The following is a 21,488-nucleotide window of genomic DNA, read 5'->3' as shown; positions in this document are numbered from 1 at the left end:
GTGCCCGAATGGATCTATACAGGTAGGTATAGATCTGCACTATAACATGACTGATCAGCAGGATATAAGTGTGAACTAGTGTCCAGTCTAATTTATTGTTGATCGCCATTAACGACACTCTCTCTCTAAAAGTTTTATGATTCCAAAACCGGACAAAACCCTGATTCAGGAGATAAATCTGGGAATCGATTGTCACTTTTGGATTTATAATTGAAGGCTGATAACAGCCAACATTTATTCGCTCAACTCTCTCAAATAAATAGAATTGTTTAGGAATTTTTTAAAGACTTGTCCGGGAATTTTCCTTTGATACTAATGCTTGAAACTCAAATTATATACTTGCTGGGCATTTTTGGCTCACTCTTGCTTTGTAAATTCTTATTTCTTTCAGAAGCAGATAAGGATAAAAGTGAATAGCTTTTGTTAGACAGTAGAAGTTAGAGAAATCTCCGCTGCGAGAGAACGAAGATGCTAGAAAAATATGACAAGGACATTAGCATAAAGGTATTTGCACTTGTATTGCAGTTGATGTGAATTGTAAAAGGTTAGATTCTTGTTTCATACCATAACCTGTAAATGATCCGGATTCAAGAGGTTAATTGAATATACTTTTATTTTATGTAAAGATTGTTTAGTGACACCAAATCTTGACCCCTGATTTGGGTTGTTACAAGTTGGCATCATAGCTACAGGTTATTGGTCACCGAAATAAGAATATGTGAGAGTAGGATAAGAGTAGGATAAGAGTAATAGGTCATATGAGATAGGAAAGACCTAGGCATACTCATTTTAAGTTCGAGTTGAGTGAATTAGGGTTACCAGGTCCGATATGTAATTGGTAAACCAGGATTGTTGAGGGAAGTGTAAGGCAAATATCGTAATGTTATAGGTATATTGATCCTACAATATTGAGGAATCGACGGATCGATAGAGACTGGGTATGATACCCTACTTTTCATGTGGTTTTGAAGAAAATGCGATTGATTCTGGTGAGGACTTGTGTAAGGTAAGCTAGGTGAGTATTAGTACGATTTAACTTAGGTATTAGGACGAGTTCCACGCTGGAGGCAACCAGTTGATGGAAGCTGATGAAGAACCAACGTTGCACATTTCGAAGGCACCACCGTTGCGAGAAGATTCTTATCACTTATCGGGAGTTGCGCGATGAATGATATCTACCTTACTAGGTATAGGTAAGACTAGATGCGACCCTATCTATAGACAGAACGTCGAATCGCATGCGTGGTTGCAAGCATAATGTCAAGGACGACGAAAAGAATGTCAAAGACAGTACTAAATGTCAGCGTTGTAGTAGAATTGCGAATAAAATGATATACGACGGTAAATGAAGTTTCGTCGACTAATAAGTGCGGGCAGAATCCAAGGAAAAGTGGAAGAGGTATCAAAGTGGAGAGACCCTTATATGGGCATTCTTTTAATTAGACATTTCATTGGTAAATCATAAAAATAGCAAGTAACTTATATAGTAATGATGACCAAATATTTGATTTCCAAAACTTTAAAATGAGATTTCGGAAAAGATTTTCTTAATCAACTTTCAGAGGATTTTTGCATGAAATGAGTTTTACAATTTGGTTGTCGAATTACTATTTATGTTCTTGTTATTATAAACAAAAAAATGACCTAAAAAGAAGAATGGAAATAGACTCAGTATTGTTAATCTGGAGGATCAAGTAGACCCACTAGTAAGAAGACAGTTTAAAGTTTCTGTGAAAAACGAACATAGAATTTGTTTAATAATATTAATGATTGAATCAACATGTTAAAACATTATTTACCCAATTCATGAAATTGGTAAAATTTAACGAGAGTTGTGATTCGAACGGGCAGAGGATGATTGAAGGAAATAGAAGAATCTTCCAGTTGATTGGAAAAGAATCGTATTTCTATGGACGAAATTGAGGCGTTGCATGATCGATGGGTATTTTACGTGACATAAATGAGATCTGAAATAGTGATTATAAATTTCGGAAGGACGCGATTAAGATCAAATTATTGAAGCATTTGATGTGAAGGCATTTCCAGACAGCATTTCGAAGCAATGATGTGACTTGAATCGTGAACTAGTATTTGAACGATCCTGAAGGCAGATGTAGGCGAAGCGTGGAAGGTGATCAACACTGAAATTCTTTCTTCTAATACGATTGTATATGTTTTTTTTATTCTTGAATACGTATGAGCTTCTTCTGTTGATAAATCATATGAGGCGAAAATGAAAGAAAATTTAATGTATTCCTTCTGAATCATTTCTCTTCTCAAATTATTGATTCTTGAGTGAGACAAACAGTGTTGTGGTATGACGCTTTGTCGAAATGACGAAGAGTCGGGTGGAACGCCACCTAATCATATGTTGTATGCCATAAAGTATGAAAGACTGGCCATCTTGAGTACGAATATGGTTGTCTCATTTATATCCAAATCCTTACTCATTCTTCTTCCTTCAATTTATTGACTTACAACTCCTCCCAAGCAGTTGTTGCATCGTTATTCCTTATTCAGTTTTTCAATCAAAATCCTATTCACAAACTCTCCTTTTGCATAGAGTTTGTTCTTTGACGATTACAAAAGAAATGGAATAGTCCCGTGTGACAGGTAGAATTACGTGTCGAAGGAGGATATGATTGCAAACCGATAAATGGTGGACACCTGTGAGCAAGAAAGAATGGATACACCGACAATATGGACATGGCGAAGACATCAAGTCAGACAGTTGTTCTTGCTACGGGGATCTCATCAGTACGGTAGATTACTTTAACACGATGCACTTCAAGTTAGAGGATTTCGACGTGAAATGAATGGTTAGCGAACCGTAACAAATAAATTAGTTATAAAAATGAGGAAGTAAGGTGGTATGCATCAGACAAAGCGAATGAGTGTCGGGACGATAATCGAAGATCAAGGGAATTCTGAACAATGACTCAGACAGGCGGTTAATACATGAAGCATCCTTTCATTGCGGGAAGATATTTGGCGTGAAGATTCAAGATAGAAGGAATCTTAATTGCAACCAAATTTCGAACGTGTTTTTTAAGAAACTGTGAGGTTCTCCAATTTGAGTAAATAAGTTATGGTGACTTTAATACCCATAACTGGACCAGTGACGAAAATTCGATGCAGAAACATAAGTGGAGATGAGGTAATGATGATTCGACTGTGAAACCTTTTAAGAAATAATGATCCGGCAATTGAGTTTCCACCAGATGATGACGATAATGTAGATCCTGTGTAGTTATTAAAAGATAGATAGATTAGTTAACGGAATTAAGTGTGTATCGTCAACAATAAAGGATCGATGTGATTAGTTGAAGGACGCGGTATAATTTTTAAAAACAACTATACACAATTAGTAATGACAAGAAATAAGCTAGAATACTCGCGAAATAAAATTTTGAGAAACAACAAGATAAATTTTAAGTTCACCAATAATATTTTGTAATATTCTGAAAGAACTGGGAAAGCTGTGGTTATATTAATCATTGTTGATTTAAGACCTTAAGTCCAATTCAAAAGATATATGCTATCACAGTCAGATGCTGATCAAAATGATATAATTTGAAGTATGGTGAATTTATGATTTTGGTTGATGGAAGTGGGTGGATATAATTGTGGATGATTTGGCTGATTGATGGTGTCGGCTTGAGTCCGACTGGTAGTCAATGGTGTAGGGGAAATGCTGCCCAAATTTTCAGAAATTACCCTACGTTTAAGAATAAAGAAGTATATTGTCGTTCTCATCAGTACTCCAAATGATTGCAATCTCAGTTCTTGAGAAAGATTGTTATGATCAAACCGACTTTATATAATTGGTCTTTAATTTCAGTTAGCTAGTCATCACTTGGTTTAAGTGATCAATTAAAAGAGTTAATTGATTAACTTTACCAACTGATGGTTAGTTAAATGGAGGTCGATTCCAATTAGATTAAGTCAAACTCTGACATGATTTTCAGTTCCGAAATCAAAGCGATTAGCAATTTGGAGGAAGTAATGGCATTAGCAGAAATTGAAAGTTTAGTAGAATTAGCGGAATGTTACTGCAGACATGTGTGAGGTTTTATCTAGATGAATGCGCCCTTTTTGATAAACAAGAGGAACAGAGAGTAAGTGGTACATGCTAGTAAGAAAAATATTTTCAAGAACTGAAGATTCAAGATAGAACAAAGAAATGTTACCATCTGTAATAATACTCCATGAAGGACATGAATGTACATCCATGTCGAATTACGATTTAATGGAGGATGCTATGAAATACTGGGAAACTCGCAAATCCAAGTATCCGATGTAAGATAGAGACTGACGAAGTCTGCATGTGAACTCAGAATAAAGGAATGTTGATCAAAGGTGGAAAGCCAAATATGCGATCAGTGATGATTTAAGCCAAGCTAAGAAAAATAGATACCGATGAATTTTGATAATTTTGTTAGTAAGAATTTAAAAATTATAAATAAAAGCCTTCATTCCAGTGTTAACTCCTGAAATGGTTTATCTAATAATGAACATATTAATATTATCAAGAAAAGGAAATTCCTTTTGTTTAAAAGAGATAATGAATAATGAGATTGGAGAAATAAATAAGAAAGAAGTGGAATCAAAAGAATGATAAAGAAATTTTATAAAATTGATTCAGGATATAAGCAAGTATGAACATCAAATGTGCCAGAACTGATAGGAGAATAAAGTGAAACGCCGATAATTGAAAATAAGAATTTCATTCAAAGAATACGCGCAAACAGGGAAGATTAAACAATAGTAATCGTGGCAAGCTGTCAGAGAAGAACGTTACAATGAATCTCATATCGGAATTCTTTAGGATTAAAGTGAAGTCCTGGAGGTTCGAACGAATGATTTACCAAGGTTACCTCGAGGAATGAAGTAAAAATTTCTCGTCGGTTATTGCGCAGAGTGGAGCTGGTGTTAAAAGCCCTATATCATATAACCCAATAGGGATGAAGTAACGAGTTAAAGAAACTCCAGGAATGTGGAATGAAGGAATTATAAAATAAGAAGTGTTTCGCGCTATGCATAAAAGTGATCATGGGAAAAAGAGAGTGGAGGTATGAAGTTACGCATTGATTATCAGAAGTGGTAAGTCTGGGGATTATGAATATAGTGTATTAGGAGTATTTGGGTAGTGTAATTGTATTTATTGATAGTATCCTCGCCCATTCAAGGACTAAGGAAGATCAAGTTAAATGTTGGAAGATATGCCTGCGGAAGGTTGAAAAGTAGCAACTGCATTCTAAGCTTCAAAGGTGTGAACTCTGGTCATAATGGATTATGAGCTACGGAAGTATGGTTAATTACTAACCAAACAAGATCCATTTAGAGACAGGTGACTAGAGTAGAAAAGAAAGAGTGAATGTCACTAAGATTGCTGGAAAGTGGATAAAGGAATTGGAAAAGTTAGAAATTGAAGAACAAGTTTTGATTCAGTTTATGGTTTATGATGATACTTACTTTGTTGTTAGATATCAAAAGTGGTATTAATATAGATGATTGATGTTGACTTCAGTATGGAATGTTGTGAGCATCAAAGTTTATATTAATATCTAATTTAATATGACAATAAAATGAGTATTATTACCAGGAATTCGGTTTTGAATAAAGTTATGATTCATCCCATTCCAAATTAATATATTTCTTTCAGATAGTAAAAGATTCTCGCGGTGAATATCATTGATAGTGATTGAAAAGAAATTGGGATATACTGTTAAGTGGTAAGTTAAATGCAATTGTTAAAATTTTCCTTTAAGTGTAAACTTTTAAATAGATATAGGACATTCGAAGCAGAAGATGCCATGAACTCAGTATATCGGGCACAGATAAGTGAAAGGTGCAAGAGACCGATTAAAGATTCTCGAATTTGATTAGAAAATGATCATAGGCCAGACTAACCGAATAGAAGAAGACATGAAAAGTAAAGTAAAACAGTTAGTGAAAATATAAAGTTCATGAACATGAACTGTTAGAATTGGAAAGAAAAGAAGGTTAGTGTAAATTAAGTTAGTCCTTTGAAACAATGAGATAGATAGAACGATTGTGAATGAGTTGGTCTTGTTGTCACAGGTATAACGAGTTCATAAGATGTTCATGTGTGTATGACCATGAAGAGTAATTTAGCTCCAAATGTATGAAGTAAAGATTGAGTTAGGGGTTGCATAAGCAACTGATAAATTTGATGACGATACGAGACCGTTGAATAGTGATTAAAGTGATGAGTTCCGAGAAATTTTAAGTAAGATACTCGAAAAATATCATGGTCTGTTTCTTAGCATGATTCTGAGGACATAATCCTTTCAAGGGGGGAAGGATGTAACATCCGAGAAATATTATGTAAATATTTTTATCAATAAATAATTATTATGTGACTATTATGTGAATTTTGCTGAATTATTGGATGATTGACATTAATATTTGGGTGTTGATATCTAATAAAAATTAGGAAGTTTTAATTTCTAATTATCTAGAATTAAATATAGATAATTTTGGTATTTTTATGGTAATTTTTGGATTATTGTATGATTTTATAAGAATTTATAGAATTAATTATAATTATTTTTATGTAATTATAAAATTACTTTTTTTAGAATCAGAAATCGTCCCACTCCAACCGTTTTTGTGTTTTTACAACCCGAAACTCTTCTGAAAACTCCTTTCTAACCTAATATGATAATTTTGAACACTTTTCATGTTTTGATTTTTTCGATCCGGGGTACGGTTTGATCAGTACGAGTCCCGGCATGAAATTTTCGATACGCTAATCATTTTTATAGACCGACACAACCCGTATTCTCGAAAGACGGGATAATGTTACTTTATTTTTGTATAAAATATTTTATAAGAGGCCCTGTTTTGATAATTATCCAAATTTGGCATTAAAACTGTATCATTATATAATTACTTAGCGGCTAAGTAACCTATTTTTGGATCCGATTTGTAAATGTAATTATCGAATTATTAAATAAATAAAATAGGTGATGGGTCTGTCAGCTATGTTTTGCCGTATTATTAATTATTTGTGATTTGTTGGATGCGAAGATTAATTTTATAATTAATTATCGAGCTGTATGAATTTAATTCATTTTTTAAGTAATTTTATTGCATATTTATGCTTATAAATGCTAAAATTGTTTCTTAAATTATTTTTGTTGCTTTATAATTTTATTTATTATTTTAGGAGTTTATAAAATTTGGAAATCAATATTTTATTGATTATTTATTTTTAAATAATTTTCTGATTTCATTTAATTATAAAATCAGTATTTAATTCCAGAATATTTCAAAAATCATGAAAAATTTATTTTATTAAGTTTGAAATATTTAAAGAATTCAAAACTATTTCAGAAATTTGCTGGCTTTTATTTAACCGCACGTGTATTTGTTAAATTGAAAAGAATACAGGTCCAATGCGCGTTATAAAAATGATTTAAAAATATTGCAAATTTAATTTTATTAACTCCTAATTATTTCGGGATTTTTAAAGAAATTATTTTCATAAATTTTCGGATTATTTTACCCATTAAACACTCGTTCAATTTTTTAATTGCGGTACGAAAAGGGGTGATAACGGGAATAAAATAAAATAATAAATAAAAAGAAAAAAATATAAAACCTAATCCCCCCAACCCCTGTTCTGTATCACCGCCATTCACCACCGACTGTTCTCTCTCGTTCTCTCAAATCTCTTCGGACTCTCTCTACTTTCTCTTTGTCACCTCTCTCCCTCTCTCTCTCTTAACATCAATCTCTCCCGCCCCTCTGTTCTCTTTCCCCATTCTGCCGCCGCCCTTGTTTTCTGTTATTGTCGTTCTTCTTTTTCCGGCGAATCGCCGCCGTCTTCTTTCTTCTTGGTCGGTAAATACATATATATATACATACGTATGTGTGTTAATTATGATGTGTTGCCTGTAGTTTTTTTATTCTGGCCGCCTGTACTTGGTTCCAGTTATTACTTTTCTATTTGTTTTCCGGTTACTGGCGCGTGTTGTGCGCGTGTGACCCGCCTGACTTAAGATTTTTTATTATTTTATTTTGTTTCTGCAAGGAATTAATTGACTAATATCCGTGAAATAAATATTTCCGTGCGGGATAAATTTATTTTAATTAATCGGTGAAATTTATTTGGAAACCCGAATATTATCAGGCACCAATAAATTTTGCCGCCGTCGGCAAAGAGCCTTTGCGAGTCGACGGTGGACGGTGATGATTTTTATCTGAGTCCTACGTTTATAAATAAATAAAATTAGTTTGGTAAAAATAATTGTGAAACAAAAAATACAAACAAAAACATAAAAGTACAGATAGTAATAAATAATTGAAATTGTACTGGTGTTTGGGATTGCAAATTGGATTGAATGTTGTTGTTGTGGATTTGACGTCGGATTGACTCGACGGGTAGGACGATAAACAAAGGAGACACTGCCCGATTTTCGGGAAAATAATTCTGAAAATACGGGAACGTAACCTATAATTATCGGAGATGTCGAACGAAAAAATATAACTATATTATACAGAATCTAATTATATGTTGTGACATGATATTTTATAAATAATCAATTACCTTACTATTTCCAAACCAACGAGTATACGTATTTTTCGAAAATAAATACCGAACCGAGTTTTGAAGATGTAAACCATAATTGCTATGTGTATTTCAATAATACCTATAAATACGAGACAGGATATGAAACCGTATGGGTATGAGTGATAGCGAAATTGATGTTTAAGCTTAAGCGATTATCTGAGTTAGGGTATTTCAACCCTGTAGGTCGTAGATGAAAAATCTAAGTATCAACATCGGACTAGGAATGATCTAGTGATTAGACGTCGAGATCAACGAAGTTCCAACTAAAGGGCATGAGTGTTGGGATCGTATTCAAAATGGGATAGTAGTTTGACGATAAAGCCGAACGTTCAAGTCGAACCAAAGTCAACTAGTAATAGCGATTGAAGCTTATTGAGGCAAGTATTCCTGATTTTTCTTTTAAAAGACTGCAAATATTTCTTCGTTCCTATTCTAAGTTCAGAATAGTTAACTGTTTTATATTTTGCTGTAATTACTCTTATTATGCATGTTCTTTTCATTATTGTTCCTATAATTTGATTGCTCTCTTGAGCAAATACCCATTCTTTCGGGTTATTTGCGAACCCTGAGTTGGGATGTTTTGAATTCAAAATGATTTGACATCAAAATACTCCACGGGCTGGATGATGATGATGTGTGGGATTAAGTTTTACTTAATCCTAAGGACCGGGACCTAACCGGATCCTTGAGATGGGCCGTAGTGCCTGGGTGCCCGACTGGATCTATACAGGTAGGTATAGATCTGCACTATATCCTGACTGATCAGCAGGATATAAGTGTGAACTAGTGTCCAGTCTAATTTATTGCCGATCTCCATTAACAACACACTCTCTCTCTAAAAGTTTAATGATTCCAAAACCGGACAAAACCCTGATTCAGGAGATGAATCTGGGAATCGATTGTCACTTTTGGATTATAATTAAAGGATGATAACAGCCAACATTTATTTGCCCAACTCTCTCAAATAAATAGAATTATTTAAGAATTGTTTAAAGACTTTTCCGTGAATTTTCCTTTGATATTAATGCTTGAAACTCAAATTATATACTTGTTGGGCATTTTTGGCTCACTCTTGCTTTGTAAATTCTTATTTCTTTCAGAAGCAGATAAGGATAAAAGTGAATAGCTTTCGTTAGACAGCAGAAGTTAGAGAAATCTCCGCTGCGAGAGAACGAAGATACTAGAAAAATATGACAAGGACATTAGCATAAAGGTATTTGCCCTTGTATTGCAGTTGATGTGAATTGTAGAAGGTTAGATTCTTGTTTCATACCATAACCTGTAAACGATCTGGATTCAAGGGGTTAATTGAATATTCTTTTATTTTATGTAAAGATTGTGTAGTGACACCAAATCTTGACCCCGGATTTGGGTTGTTACAAGTTGGCATCAGAGCTACAGGTTATTGGTCACTGAAACAAGAATAGGTGAGAGTAGGATAAAAGTAATAGGTCATATGAGATAGGAAAGACCTAGGCATACTCATTTTCAGTTCGATTTGAGTGAATTAGGGTTACCAGGTCCGATATGGAATTGGTAAACCAGGATTGTTGAGGGAAGTGTAAGGCAAATATCGCAACATTATAGGTATATTGATCCTACCATAATGAGGAATCGACAGATCGACGGAGACTGGGTATGATACCCTACTTTTCATGTGGTTTTGAAGAAAATGCGATTGATTCTGGTGAGGACTTGTGTAAGGGAAGCTAGTATTAGGACGAGTTCCACGCTGGAGGCAACCAGTTAATGGAAGCTGATGAAGAACCAACGTTGCACGTTTTGAAGGCACCACCATTGCGAGAAGATTCTTATCACTTATCGGGAGCTGCGCGAGAAATGATATCTACCTTACTAGGTATAGATAAGACTAGACGCGACCTTATCTATAGACAGAACGTCGAATTGCATGCGTGGTTGCAAGCATAATGTCAAGAACGACGACAAGAATGTCAAATACAGTACTAAATGTCATTGTTGTGGTACAATTGCGAATAAAATGATATACGACGGTAAATGAAGTTTCATCGACTAATAAGTGCGAGCAGAATCCAAGCAAAAGTGGAAGATGTACCAAAGTGGAGAGACCATTATATGGGCATTCTTTTAATTAGACATTTCATTGGTAAATCATAAAAATAGCAAGTAACTTATATAGTAATGACGACCAAATATTTGATTTCCAAAACTTTAAAATGAGATTTCGGAAAAGATTTTCTTAATAAACTTTCAGAGGATTTTTGCATGAAATGAGTTTTACAATTTTATTGTCGAATTACTATCTATATTCTTGTTATTATAAACAGAAAATGACCTAAAAAGAAGAATGGAAATAGACTCAGTATTGTTAATCTGGAGGATCAAGTAGACCCACTAGTAAGAAGACAGTTTAAAGTTTCTGTGAAAAACGAACATAGAATTTGTTTAATAATATTAATGATTGAATCAACATGTTAAAACATTATTTACCCAATTCATGAAATTGTTAAAATTTAACGAGAGTTGTGATTTGAACGGACAGAGGATGATTGAAGGAAATGGAAGATTATTCTAGATGATTGAAAGATTCTTTGATTGGATGATTGGAAGATTTTAAACATGTTATTAAACTCCAAATAAGTCATATAATATACAAAAATGATCAGGAAGAAAAGATCTACAACATGAAACCATCAAATTATACAAACAACATCTCGAACAAAAATTCATATTTTAATTCAAAATAATTCGAAATTAAATAAAAATATAGAAAAATACCAGTTGTTTCTACAGTTAAACAAGCCCTGGAATCTGAAAGTACTCTTCAAATCCTTCATTTTGGTTACTCGAGCGTTTCAATCGGACTTCGGTAACACCTTGAAATTAAGGTTTGATTCTCAGAATCTATTGTGAATTTAGGGTTTTTCCTCTGGAAAGTTATATATTTAACTGTTTGCAAATGATACTCTGTACAAAATAAAATACGGGAAAGGCTATTTATATTTACGGAATATTGGTACCCTGTTGGATCATACCGGATATAAAATATTACGTTTATTTGATAACAGATCCAAAACAGTACCGGTTTTAGGATAATTATCCAAATTTATACATTTTGTAACTGCAGTCTTGGTCTCAGCGCTTTGGTTACACGTGTTACGAGAAGATAATATAATAGTTTAATAAAAAGATCCCGTTTCTCGAAAGTACGGGTTTTATCGATTTTTAGAAACTAATTTTGTATCGAAAATTTTGCGTTGGGACCCGCACGGGGAAAACCGTACTCCGGATCGAAAAAGTCAAAACATGGAAAATGCTCGGAATATTGCAATTGGGTTAGGAAGGAATTTTTGGGAGAATTTCAGGGTTTAAAAACATAAAAACGGTTGAATTCGGTTGGTTCCCGATTATACAAAATAGTTTATAAATACTCGGAAAAATAATTTATTAAATCCATAAATCTTTTATAAAATCATTAAACACCATTAAAATTAATAGAAAGATATGACAATTATCAATACTTTATTTTGGACATATAAAAATTAAAATATTCAAATTTTATCATATTTAAATATCCAAACACATATACCACTTAACAAATAATTCACAGAATAATCACAGGATAAATACATAATATTTATTTATTGGCAAAAATAATTACACGATATATCCCAGATATTACATCCTTCCCCCCTCAAAAGGATTTTGTCCTCAGAATCTCCTAAGAAAACAAATGAGGGTACTTTTCTCGCATATCGATTTCTAACTCCCAGGTTGATTCTTCAATCTTTGGGTACAATACTCTTACTAACTTTACAACTTTATTCCTTAATACCTTCTCTCTTTCTTCAAAAATCTCTATCAGACTCTCTACATACGACAAATCTGCCTGAAGTTCTATTGGCTCGTACTCAATTACATGCCTAGAGTCTGGATTATACTTCTTAAGCATCGATACGTGAAAAACATTATGAATGTACTCCATATGCGAGGGTAATGCCAGTTCGTAGGCTACCTTGCTGACACGCTTCAAAATTTCAAAAGGTCCGACGTATCCAGGACTCAGTTTTTCTTTCTTCCCAAATCTCGTCAATCCTTTCCACGGTGACACTTTCAACAATACTAAATCTCCCTCTTCAAATTCCATATCCTTTCTTGATTGATCTGCATACTTTCTCTGACGGTCTTGGGCTGCAATTAACCTTTTCCGAATAACTTTAACAACTTCTTTCGTCTGTTGCACCAATTCGGGTCCAAGTATCTTGCGTTCTCCTACTTCATCCAAATACACTGGTGATCAACATTTACATCCATAAAGAGCTTCATAGGGTGGCATCCCGATACTGGCATGGTAACTGTTGTTATAAGTAAATTCTACTAAAGGTAAATGCTCGTCCCAACTTCCTTTGAAATCAATAGAATAAACGCGTAACATGTCCTCAATTGTCTGAATCGTTCTTTCGCTTTGACCGTCTGTTTGTGGATGGTAAGCTGTACTCATATTCAATCTGGTCCCCAAGCATTATTGAAAACTTCTCCAAAATCTTGAATTAAATCTTGGATCTCGATCGGATACGATAGACACAGGAACTCTATGACGAACTACTATCTCTTTCAGATACATGTGAACCAACTTGTCTAGTGAAAACCTTTCATTTATAGGCATAAAATGAGCTGACTTAGTTAGTCTGCCCACTATAACCCAAATGACATCATGATTTTCTTTTGTCCTTGGTAATCCAACTATGAAATCCATGGCAATATGCTCTCACTTCCATTATGGAATCTCTAATGGCTGCAGTAATCCACTTGGTCTCTGGTGCTCCACCTTAACCCTTTGACATGTATAACATTTACTGACCCATTCTGCAATTTCTCACTTCATATCTGGCCACCAATAATTTTCCTTTAAATCTCTTTACATCTTCATACTTCCTAGATGGATTAAATATTTTGAATTATGAGCTTCCTGTAGAATTTTATTCTTCAACTATGTTACTGGTGGAATCCAAATTTCGGAAGAAAACCTTAATATACCTTGATCATCCTTCTGTGTGCACAACTCTTCACTTACCAAACGATTGATGTCCAGATCCATTACGTTCTCCTGACACTTCTTAATTTTTTCTAACAATTCTGGTTGAAAAGTCATACTATACATTTTTGCTTCAGCAGGCTTGCAAATTCTGATTTCCAACTCCAGTCTCTGAAATTCCTTGTATAACTCCTCGGGTACTGTCAAAATATTCAACTTTTCTTTTCGACTTAACATGTATGCCAAAATATTTGCTTTACCTAGGTGATAGTTAATCTTACAGTCGTAGTCCTTGATCAACTCCAACCACCTTCTCTGTCTCATATTAAGTTCCTTTTGCGTGAATATGTACTTCAAACTTTTATGGTCCGTATAAATCTTACATCTTTCTCCATATAGATAATGTCTCCAGATCTTCAAAGCAAATACTATGGCCGCTAGCTCCAAGTCATGAGTAGAATACTTCAGCTCATGAGGTTTCAGCTGTCTCGATGCATATGCAATAACCATATCGTGCTGCATCAGTACACAACCAAATCCCTTATGAGAAGCATCACTATATATTACAAAATTTCCTTGATCATCTGGAAGTGACAAAACAGGTGTCGTGATTAGTCTCCTCTTTAATTCTTGAAAACTTTCTTCACACTTATCATTCCATATAAACTTTTCATTCTTCCGGGTAAGCTTCGTCAAAGGCGTTGCAATCTTCGAGAAATCTTGAACAAATCATCGATAATATCCCGCTAATCCCAAGAAACTTCTTACCTCTGTTAGTGTTTTTGGCCTTTCCCAATTTTTAATTGTTTCAATCTTTGTCGGGTCCACTTTAATCCTTTCATTACTAACTATATGCCCTAAGAACTAAACTTCATATAGCCAAAACTCACACTTTGAGAATTTAGCATATAATTTTTCCTTCCTCAAAATTTCCAAAGATATCCTTAAATGTTCCGCATGGTCTTCTTCTGTCTTCGAGTAAATCAAAATATCATCTATAAACACAATAACAAACTTTTCCAAATAGTCCTTTAAAATTATGTTCATCAAGTCCATAAACGCTGCTGGGGCATTGGCTAATCCAAAGAACATTACTAATAATTCATAATGTCCGTACCTTGTTCTGAAAGTTGTCTTTGGTATATCTTCCGGTTTAATCTTAAATTAGTGATATCCCGATCTCAGATCAATATTTGAAAAATACTTGGCTCCTTTCAGCTGGTCAAACAAATCATCAATTTGAGGCAACGGATATTTATTCTTGATTGTAAGCTTGTTAAGCTGCCGGTAGTCGATGCATAATCTCATACTTCCATCTTTCTTCTTAACAAATAATACCGGTGCACCCCATGGGGATACACTGGGTCTAATTACTCCATTATCTAACAATTCTTGCAACTGCTTTGCTAACTCCTTCATTTTAACGGGCGCCATTCTATACGGGGCCTTGGATACTGGTTCCGTTCGTGTTCTAAGTCGATTGCAAACTCAATTTCTCTATCTGGAGGAAGTCCTGGTAACTCTGTTGAGTGGCATTTATGGCACTTTATAACTCTCCATTAAGCTTTGAATTGGTGTATTTGTACTCAAGTTGTTGGTGTTTTAATATATTTTCTAGTGTTTTTGTATTTCAGGTATTAATTCGAAATTCAGGTGAATTCGCATTGATTTGATGCTAATATGGTGTTAGGATGGTGTCCAAAGAATTAAGGCTCGTGAAGACCAACTCATTGCAGCAAGAAAAGAAGGCAATTTCAGTTTTTCCAGAAGACCGGTGCGCCCGCGCTGTGCTAGCACGTGGCCGCACCAGAGAAGCAGAATGTCAGCGCCCCCGCGCTGGTGAAGCGCGCGGCCGTGCCAAGTCGGGAATCCAGTTTCCTGTTTTAAGTAGAAGACTATTTTTCTGGGCTTTTGGATTAATTGGGGTGCTATTTAAAGACAACAAAAAGACATTTTTCACAACGGAGCTTAAGGAGAAGACGGCAAGAAGACCTATAGCACAATTCAACGAAGGCGAAGAAGATCTAATTTATTCTTGTGAATCTTTGTTCTAAGTTGTAATCTTGGATGCTCGTTTCTTGTTTTGTTGAAACTAATACTCTGGATTACGTACTTTGTTTATTATTTGTTTTATAAAGACTACGTTTATTATACAATGCTTTCATCGAAACCCACGTTGATGATGAGTCCGATTATGGGCTAATCGTTATCGTGGGGTTCTAGCGGATTTATTTATGTATTTCTTTAGTCAATTTATTTCGATGCCTTACTGTGTGGTGATTGTATGATAACCTAGTATTGGTTGTGCTTATTCGTCTTGTGAGCGTCGCGAACTTATAAGATAGCGAGTTAATCTTTAATGAAGCAAAAGTTAATTTAAGGGTTTAGAACTTGCCATGCTAGCATAGGTTCATGTGTTATTGTTATGCATGATTCGTAGGTAATTTTAACCATCTTACTTGCCCTATGTAATCACGATAGATAACTTGTGTATTAAACCGTTATGTTGTCAAATTCTGTAGACATATAGGGTCTCAATATAATTGGTGTCTATTCCATAGGCCTGTCAATGGAGCGAAAATCCGATCCGACCCGATCCGATTCGAGGTCATTTTAGCGGATATGGATCGACCTATTAAAAATCCGATCCGATAAGAAAAATCCGATTATAAATAGAGCGGATATGGATTTAAACCGATCCGATCTGTTAATTATCCGATTCGGTATATATATACATATATATATAATGTACTAAACATATTTTTTAATAATTCTAATTTTAAACGTATTATCCCCGAGTCAAGTCCCATATTTATATTTTGTTTGGTTCGGTCTATATAGTTAAGTCCATTTCTATAACCTTAATTCTTTTACCTTTTATAGCCGTATAACCCGAATCTCAATTCATATAATACTTTCATTTCGCAACAAATTTTTTCATTGTTAAAATTAAAATATTATACAACCCAATAGTCTATTTGTTTTAAAAATCAAATTTTAGTTCGTATTTATTTTTGAACTTTGTTGTATTCTACTTGCATTTTAATATTTTTCGGAATTGTCACTTTTATATAGATATCGTAATAATTTATCTTAAATAATAAATATACATAAATGGAGCGGATATCCGATCCAAAATCCGTGATCCGAACGGATCCGGATATGGATCGACCAATAAAAAATCCGGAACCGATCCGATCCGAGAAAATAAATGGATATGGATATGGATTTAGGCCGATCCGATCCAAACCCGATCCATTGACAGGCCTATATTCAGCTTCTATCTCTTTTGTGGATGTCTGGTAGTATGGTATTCGTACAACAAAAGTTGGCATTTTTCAATTTCGTGTTATCTGATTAGTGTCATCACTATTACATGCTAAGGTTAAGAACGAAAAGGCTATTGAATGAAGTATTTAATGAAGTTAGAATCCCATGTTTGTGTTATATATTATTCAACTCTCTTTAATCTCTTAGTTAATGTTCTCTAGTATAATTCTCAATAGTTGATCGTAGTATAATCAAAACCCAAATTATTATTCATCTTAGCATTGAATAATAGCCATATCATTGTTACATAAGTGCATAAATCACATAGTTAACCTAACCAGTCTCTGTGGAATCGAACTAGAAATAATTCTATATTACTTGCGATCGTGTATACTTGCGTGGATTTTAGCGCATGTTTAGCGACTAACAAGTTTTTGGCGCCGCTGCCGGAGACTCGGTGTTAACTTTTAGTTTATGTGTTTTTCATCATTGATCGTTAAAGTTCATTGACTTAGACATTGTTACTTACCTACTCTTTTCCTTGTCGTGTTTCAGGTACTCTAGCAAGCGTGTATGCATATGCGTTCGCGGGCTCGTAAGAGAACTCTGGATTAAGCCGAGGAGGAAGTTGTAGTGATTCGAAGGGAAGTTTTTGAGGACGAAGAGAAAGTAGAAGAAGAAGAGAAAGTCGAGGAACCAGCTTTAGTAGTGATGGGAGATCAAATAGAAATTCCTAAGGCGTTGATGGACTATTCTCAGCCTAAGATCAATGATATTCAGTCGAGCATCCTCAGACCAGCCATCTCAGCTAATACCTTTGAGATCAAGCCGAGCACAATTCAGATGATATAGAACTCAGTTCAGTTTGGGGGTTCTCCTACAGAAGACCCCAACATGCACATCAGGGATATGCGATACTTTCAAGTTCAATGGGGTGACGGAAGATGCTATCAAGCTGAGACTCTTCCCATTCTCGCTGAGGGATAAAGAAAAGTGCTGGTTACATTCTCTATCACCAGGGTCTATCACCAAATGGGAGGATCTTGCTCAAAGTTTCTCACTAAATTATTTCCTATGGCGAAGACTGCTGCAATCAGGAATGCTCTTACTCAGTTTGCACAACAAACTGGAGAATCTCTGTGTGAGGCTTGGGATTGATATAAGGAGATGCTAAGGAAGTGCCCACACCATGGCATACCTGATTAGAAGATTATAAACTGTTTCTACAATGGTTTGGGTGCACAGTCTAGACATATGCTCGATGCAGCATCTGGTGGAGCCTTATGGGCCAAAAGCTATAATGAAGCTTATGAGTTGATTGAGCTCATGGAAGCTAATGAATACCAGAATCCTACGTAAAAAATGTTGCAAGGCAAGGTAGCAGGAATTTTGGAAGTGAACACAGCTACTGCTATAGCAGCTCAACTTCAAGCTTTGGAGATGAAAGTGGACTCTTTGGCTAAATATGGAGTTAATCAAATCACTAGTGTTTGTGAACTTTGTGCATGGGCACATGAAACTGAGTAGTGTGCTATTTCTTGCGAATCAGCTCAATTTGTCAGCAACTTTCAGAGATCACAGCAGCAAGCTCCAGCCACTTATCATCCCAATAACCGAAATCATCCTAACTTCAGCTGGAGCAACAATCAGAATGTGGTGCAACAACCTTATCAGCCATACAAAGCAAAGCAGTATAACCCTCCTGGTTTTCAACAACAACCGCAATATGCCCCTAGGCAACAACTTCAACTTCAGCAGCTACTGCAAGCTAATGAAAAATCTGAATCGGAGGAGTTGAGGCTCATGTGCAAGAGCCAAGCTGTGTCTATCAAGACCTTGGAGAATCAGATTGAGCAGATTGCTAATGCATTACTGAATCGTCAACCTGTCACGCTTCCAAGCGATACTGAAGTGCCATGCAAGAAGGAAGCTAAGGAGCATGTTAAGGCAATTACATTGAGGTCTGGTAAGGTCGTAAATCCTGAAAAAGCTAAAACTCTAGAATCTGAAGTTGAGGCTGAAGAAGAAGAAGTGCAGAAGGAAGCAGAAGTGGAACCAAGGAAGACTACTGTTGAGCACACTCCTCCTGAGGGTAATACAGGGGAGAAATAGATCTATCCTCCACCTCCTTTTCCTAAGAGGCTGCAGAAGAAAAAGCTGGATAAGTAGTTTGAGAAGTTTCTGGAGGTGTTCAAGAAACTTCACATCAACATACCTTTCGCTGAAGCTCTTGAACAAATGCCTAGTTATGCGAAGTTTATGAAAGGTATTCTCTCTCGGAAGGTGAAGCTTGATGACTTAGAGACCGTTGCTCTCATGGAGGAATGCAGTGATGTGCTGCAACAGAAGTTACCTCCGAAGCTTGAAGATCCTGGAAGCTTCACTATTCTATGCACCATTGGAAAGGTGTCATTTGACAAATGCTTATGTGACTTGGGAGCTAGCATCAATCTGATGCCTTTGTCAATCTTCAAGAAGTTGGACTTGCCGGATCCAAATCCTACTTATATGACTTTATAGTTGGTCGATCATTCTATTACTTATCCACGAGGCATTGTTGAGGATGTTTTGGTCAAGGTGGATAAACTCATCTTTCCTGCTGATTTTGTAATTCTTGATTTTGAGGAGGATAAGAAGAATCCCATAATCTTGGGAAGACCTTTCTTGGCGACTGGCCGAACCTTGATTAATGTGCAGAAAAGTGAGCTCACCATGCGAGTGTTAGATCAGGATGTCACTTTAAATGTGTTCAATGTAATGAAGTTCCCTACGGAAAATGAGGAGTGCTTAAAGGTGGAGTTGGTTGATTCTATGGTTACTTCAGAACTTGATCAATTGCTAAGGTCTGATGCCTTAGAAAAGGACTTGTTGGGGAATTCCGATAGTGGAGATGATGAAGGGGATGAGCAATTACAATTTCTGAATGCTTTTCCCTGAAAGAGGAAGATGGATATGCCTTTTGAATCTCTTGGAATGGAGAACCTGAACAAATCTCCTAAGCGCCTCAAGTCATCTATTGAGGAAGCTCCTACTCTTGAGCTTAAGCCTTTACCTGAACGTTTGAGGTATGCGTTTTTAGGTGATGCATCTACTTTGCCTATTATTATTGCATCTGACCTTTCAGTTAGCGGCGAGGAAAAACTCTTAAGAATTCTGAGAGAGTTCAAATCGGCAATTGGATGGACGATAGCAGATATCAAGGGAATCAACCTTTCTTATTGCATGGATTACAGGAAGCTGAACAAGGCCGAGAAAAGATCATTTCCCTCTGCCATTTATTGATCAGATGCTTGACAGATTGGCTGGGCGTGAGTACTACTGTCTTCTGGATGGCTATTCTGGCTATAATCAAATTTGCATTGCTCCAGAAGATCAGGAGAAGACTACTTTCAATTGTCCATTTGGTACTTTCACCTTTAGAAGGGTTTCTTTTGGTTTATATGGAGCACCGGCCATATTTCATAGATGCATGATGGATATCTTCTCTGACATGATTGATCAGAATGTGGAGGTGTTCATGGACGAGTTCTCTGTGTTTGGTGATTTATTTGATTAGTGCTTGCAGAATCTAGGCGACATTCTCAAGAGGTGTGTTGAGACCAATCTGGTTCTTAATTGGGAGAAATATCACTTTATGGTGGGATAGGGCATCATTCTTGGGCACAAAGTCTCTAGTAAGGATCTGGAGGTGGATAAAGCCAAAGTGGGTGTCATCGAAAATCTTCCCCCACCAATTTCCTTTAAGGGAGTTCGCAGTTTTCTTGGTCATGCGGGCTTCTACAGGCGGTTCATCAAGGATTTCTCAAAAATTTCTAAACCTTTGTGCAATCTTCTGGAGAAGGATGTCCCATTCAAGTTTGATGACGAGTGATTGGCTTCTTTTGATTTCTTAAATAAGAGTTTAATCATGGCACCTTTCATAACTGCACCTGATTGGAGTGAACCTTTTGAGATGATGTGCGTTGCAAGTAACTACGCAGTTGGAGCAGTTCTTGGGCAAAGAAAGAACAATATATTTCATATGGTCTACTATGCTAGTAAGACCCTAAATGATTCTCAACTGAATTATACTAATACGGATAAAGAACTTTTGGCTATTGTCTACAGTTTTGAGAAATTTCGATCTTATCTGCTTGGGATGAAGGTTATAGTTTTCACTAATCATGCTGCAATTCGATATCTCGTCTCGAAGAAGGACTCGAAGCATAAATTGATCAGATGGGTTCTTTTGCTTCAGGAATTTGAGTTAGAGATCAAGGACAGAAAAGGTACTGAATATCAAGTCGCTGATCATCTCTCTCGTTTAGAGGATCCAAGTGCAACTTCACTGGATAAGACATTAATAAATGAGTCTTTTCCCTATGAGCAGCTGTTTGGAGTTTAAGAGGAAGAACCATGGCTTGTAGACATTGTGAACTACTTTGTGAGTAATATCATGCCTCCCGACTTTTTGTATGCTCAAAGGAAGAAGTTTCTGTATGAATTGAAGTGGTATATGTGGGATGAGCCGTTTTTTTTTCGACAAGGAGCTGACCAAATCATCAGGAGATGTTTTTCTTATAGTGAAACGGGGGGAATCTTGCGAGATTGCCACTCAACGGC

General features: G+C 35.7%; 1 non-coding gene across 1 annotated transcript; it reads right to left on the bottom strand.

Moving 5' to 3' along the window:
• Positions 1-17,975: 17,975 nt before the first annotated feature.
• Positions 17,976-18,082, bottom strand: LOC141710028 (small nucleolar RNA R71). Its single transcript, XR_012570571.1, has one exon. It is a non-coding gene; the product is annotated as a small nucleolar RNA R71 (small nucleolar RNA).
• Positions 18,083-21,488: the final 3,406 nt, after the last annotated feature.

Source organism: Apium graveolens, chromosome 2 (genome assembly GCF_009905375.1).
Source record: "Apium graveolens cultivar Ventura chromosome 2, ASM990537v1, whole genome shotgun sequence".
In the NCBI taxonomy this organism is placed as follows: Eukaryota; Viridiplantae; Streptophyta; class Magnoliopsida; order Apiales; family Apiaceae; genus Apium; species Apium graveolens.
The sequence above is the reverse complement of the archived record's forward strand: the minus strand, read 5'-3'. Positions and strand labels throughout refer to the sequence as shown.